Raw genomic sequence first — 4,937 nt, 5'->3', positions numbered from 1 at the left:
TGTTATTTCCATAGAAGTATCGGTAGCATAATACCAACAAATATGGAGTCGGTAGCATTTTCCCTAGCAAGTCCCATGATCGCTACCAGAAACAAATTATGTAGACAATGTGGTAGCAACCTTGCTATGGAACGACATTCCATAGCATGATACATTGCAGATTAACAACGAAAATACGTTCCATAGCGACCTTCCTTAGCAAAATCGTGTTTTTCTTGTAGTGAACATAATATAAACATTCTCAAATCATGAGAGTATTCAAGTCAATGCGGTAAAATAAACTTCGCAGGATGTAGTGCGATCGAGTCGAGCTCTTCCTTTGGAAAAACAGAAGTACGTGAAGCATGTAAACACAAAACTGTAAGCACAAAGCTTAGTGAGTTCCCTCAAAATACCACATACCATACAAGTATAGGTTTCACCTATCATACAAGCTATTGGGCCTAACCCATCTATCTGGGGCCTAACCCATCTATCTGGGCCTAATCCACATACCTAGGCCTAGCCCACATACCACATGCAAGTGTCACACAAACATCTAACATAACAATAATAATCCATGATTTGACATTGGTGCCTCAACCCACTAAACATTAAGAGGAAACTCACCATAATCACGAGATCAACTAACAACAGCTTGCAACGATACAACCGTTTCTAAAACTCACCAATCAAATCATACAAGGTCCAACCTTAGACTAAAACCCTGAATCCAGCCATGGATCCTATAAAGGTCAACCCAGGTCAACAAGTCAACAGTCAACATCCCAAAATCAAACCTCACGTCGTGACCAAGCCTTGGTCATGTCGTGAGAGCCCATCCAATCTGATTCCAATGACTCGCTCCTCACTCAGACAACTCAGTAACTCGGTTTCTTCATGCTCACATCGTGAGACCTCATGTCTCACGTTGTGAGGACGTCCTAAAGCTAAAAATCAAGATAAAAAAATGTGTAATCCATTCAATCATCAACCCTAATTTTCATAGAGGCTTAAGGGGAGTTCCAAGGTCAATAAAAATCATTACTTGATGGACATGCTTGCCCCATACATGTCCTAAACCCATCTTTGATCAAATAACAAGAAATTTTCCCAAATCCATACAAATTCATAAATCACAACTAAACTTCAGATCAAAAAAAATGAGATGCTTAAAGGACCTTTAGAGATCATAAGGTTACCAACTTAATGGATCTCCTCCATGCAAACTTCAACAATCATGAAGGAAAACGGACAAGAACCTAGATCTGGTAATTTAAAATCATAAAGGTTTAATCTTGGACACTTACAAAGGTCCAAAATGTGCACAAGATGATGATGATGAAGCTTCCTTTCTGGACCAACACTCTAGAACTTCTTCTTCTTCTTCTTCTTCTTCTTCTTCTTCTAGCAACCAAATCACCAAATGGATCAAAAACCACCAAAAGGGATTATGGTTAGGGTTTTATGAGTTACAAGGAGGTGGAGGCTGAGAAATGAACCCTAGTTAAGGGGGCTTAAATATGCAGGAAACCCTAAAAACTCATGGTCTTGGGTTGTAGCAGCTATCACGTCGTGAGCATCCCTTGCTAAGGTCATGAGAATGGTCATGATACGCGATCCATTCTTTGCTTGTCATGTCGTGACCACCAATGGATCACGTTGTTTCATGCATTTTTCTCCACTTTCACTTCAACTTCAAGTGATCATAACTACTTCAACAGAATGGTCTTGAAGAGCTCTACAACTCAATTTTACCATATGCCGAACTTATAACCTTAACCCTCGCAAGCGACCCTACACATGTAACGTCCCAATAATTACGATTGGAAATTTTTATTTTTAAATTAATAAAAACATTATCCAAATAAAATCATATAAACCAGATAACCATATAAACACATGTATTAATCACAGAGATAAATATCATACATAATATTCATCAGGCCCCACCCAGTAAACATATGAACACATATCACATGCAAGGGTCATGCATACAACTAGCATCCTAAACATAAAAATCATGGTCCGACATTGGTGCCTTCAACCCGCTAAACGCGTAGAGGAAACTCACCTCAAGCTGCAGAAATACTCGGATAAAATCTCGGTCTGCTGGTCCCGAAAATCCCCACGCTAACATCATCAATAATACACAATTAATAATTGGGTCCTAATCCAAAATTAATAGTCTAGTTCACTTGTCCAACATCCAGGGTAAAAGATCATTTACCCTTTTTCCTACCTGGCCCAAAATCACGGCCCAACCTATTTGCTCACTAAAGGTCCAATTCCTAAATGGCACCCAAAGCCCAAATAGCCCAATCTAGAAAAGCCCAAAATCCAGAAGTTATACATGGGAGTTAAGGGGCCAAGCCCAAACAAAACCTAACCCAAAACCCCAAACCCACAATTCCTTCGGCCCAGACTAGCGTATGCTCGGCGTACAAGGCTTGTACGCCCTGCGTACGCAATCTATGTAGTAGTGGGTTTGCAGCCAATACACTTAGCATACTAGAAGTACGCCCCACGTATTGGCCTGATCCCAACTCTTTGGCCAAATGAGTTAATCACTTCAGAGCTTATTATCCAATCCACAAGATATCTTTATATTAAGGTCCTAACCCATAAAGTCGAAGGCTTTATGCCTTGCATGGCTAAAAACACCCCAAGTTCCAATTTTAGCATCTAAGCTCCATGAATTGAGACATCAACTATGCATGGTTGCACAAAACCCATCAATGTGACATTTTTATGCATTAGGTGTTGGGTTTTGAGCATTCTAACACTTCCTAAGTGTACATGCAACCCTAAATACCTTGGATCTATGTTTTCTCTATTATACATGCAAATAAGAACTTCCAAGGTATTATCCTAATCTAGCATATAAAACAATGGATATAGTAGGATAGAATACTGTAACGCCCGTAGATCAGGGCTAGTCAATTTAGAAACAATAAGCGTCAAAAATGACTTTTTGATAGAAGATTATCTAGAAGGATTAATCTTAACCAAGTTGTAGTATATGTCACAAGGTTTCCGTGCATATAAAGAACGCCAAAATCCGAGTTATAACGAAGAAGTTATGGCCCGTCGAAGTTTCGCGACAGAACCGGCACGACGCAATGCAACGTAAAAAGTGAATTTACGTTAGAGCGGTATTTAGCCGAAGCAATCTAAATGAGAATCGAAGATCTCATTGTTGGTATCGAAGCGATAAAAAGTTAGGCGAGAACGGACGTCAAACGAAGAAGTTATGAATTTATAACGAAAGTTTATGTCGCGGCCTATTAAAAATAATTAATAAAAAAAATAAAGTCAAAATTAGCCGACGGAGTCTAAACGAAAGTTGTAGATCGTAGTCTCACCTTCGCGTGGATATAAAGAACGTCGAAAACGGAGTTCGTATGAAGAAGATATGAATTTCCGAAGATTATTAAATAATTTGTATTTATTTTTAATCTTTAATTCGGAAGCATTATCCGAAGGAGTCACCGGTCTGATCCGAGGTACGCGCCGCGTACTCGAGTACGCCCCGCGTACTCCGAAGTGTCGACATTCGCAGCAAGTGGCTTCGGATGACGCACGCAGTGACGTTTTTCGGACCAGTACGCCCCGCGTACTGGCGTACGCCCCGCGTACGTGCGAGGCTCAGCCTCTATAAAAGGAATCCGAAGGCAGCCGATAGTTTTGCCAATTTCTCCTCTTCTTTCTCCCATTTTGCATCGGTTTGCGTGCCAGAAATACCCCGAAGCCCCGGTATTGTTCTCAAGCCCCGAAGCAAGTCCCGAGATCCCGAAGATCCCGAGAAGTGCGGTTCCCGAGCCGAAGCTCTGCCCGCGAGAAGTTCGATTTTTGAAGAGATCTTCCAGATCTGCTGAGGATTACTACTTCTGCAAGTCGTAGTGCTGTCCGATCATCTTCTGATCAAGTGAGTGTATACTACCTTTCATAAACACAATAATAATACGAGTTTGGTTTGAGTGTATTAAGAGTATTGTTGTTTATAAGTGTGAGGGTGTAGTTATTTTTCTTCTAACGCATAATTATTAAGTATTTTCGTTGAAATACGTGCTACGTGGATAATATGAAGTTGTTTATATGGATGGATGTATAGTCCCTTTCATAAACACGGGTATAATACAAGTATTGTTTGAATGTATTGAGTGTACGTTTGGCAGAGTGTATGGTTACTTTCTTCTAACACATAAATATGAAGTATTTGGTATAAAATACGTGCTATGTGTTTATATATTGTTGTTTATTTGAGATGAGTATGGCATGAATGTTTTATATAGTTTTAAAATGAGATAAACTGTATGTGTATTCTAGATCTACAAATATGTTGGGTAGAACATGGGTAGATGAGATAGTTGGTACGTGATGAAATGATGAGGTATGAAAGATGATTAAGAATGATATTGGTAGATGCACCAATTAAAGAATGTCATAAGACTAGCAGATGTGCTGTAGAATAATATCGGTAGATGCACCAAGTAGTGAATGTCGTAATCCTAGCAGATGCGCTTATAGGATAATGTCGGCAGATGCGCCAAATAGAGATTGTCATAATAAAAGCAGATGCGCTTATAGAGTGATCCTAGCAGATGCGCTTATAGGATATTGTTGGCAGATGCGCCAAATAAAGATTGTCATAATAATAGCGGATGCGCTTATAGGGTAATCTTGGCAGATGCGCTTATAAGATAATGTCGGCGGATGCGCCTAAAAGAGAATGTCATAAACCTGGCAATCGCGCCTCATAGTGTATGACGTAATCCTGGCAGAGGCGCTTAAAGGATAATGTTGGCAAATGCGCCTTATGTAGCAATGGAAGTTTGTGTAAATCCCTTAGGTCAATCCTTAGGAATGAAGGAATGACGAGTAGTTGAATTCCTAGGGTAAAATCCTAAGAAACATAATAGGGATGAATAATTGAGTTGATTGTTTGATGGTTGAAT

Source organism: Lactuca sativa, chromosome 6 (genome assembly GCF_002870075.4).
Source record: "Lactuca sativa cultivar Salinas chromosome 6, Lsat_Salinas_v11, whole genome shotgun sequence".
Taxonomy (NCBI): domain Eukaryota; kingdom Viridiplantae; phylum Streptophyta; class Magnoliopsida; order Asterales; family Asteraceae; genus Lactuca; species Lactuca sativa.
The sequence above is the reverse complement of the archived record's forward strand: the minus strand, read 5'-3'. Positions refer to the sequence as shown.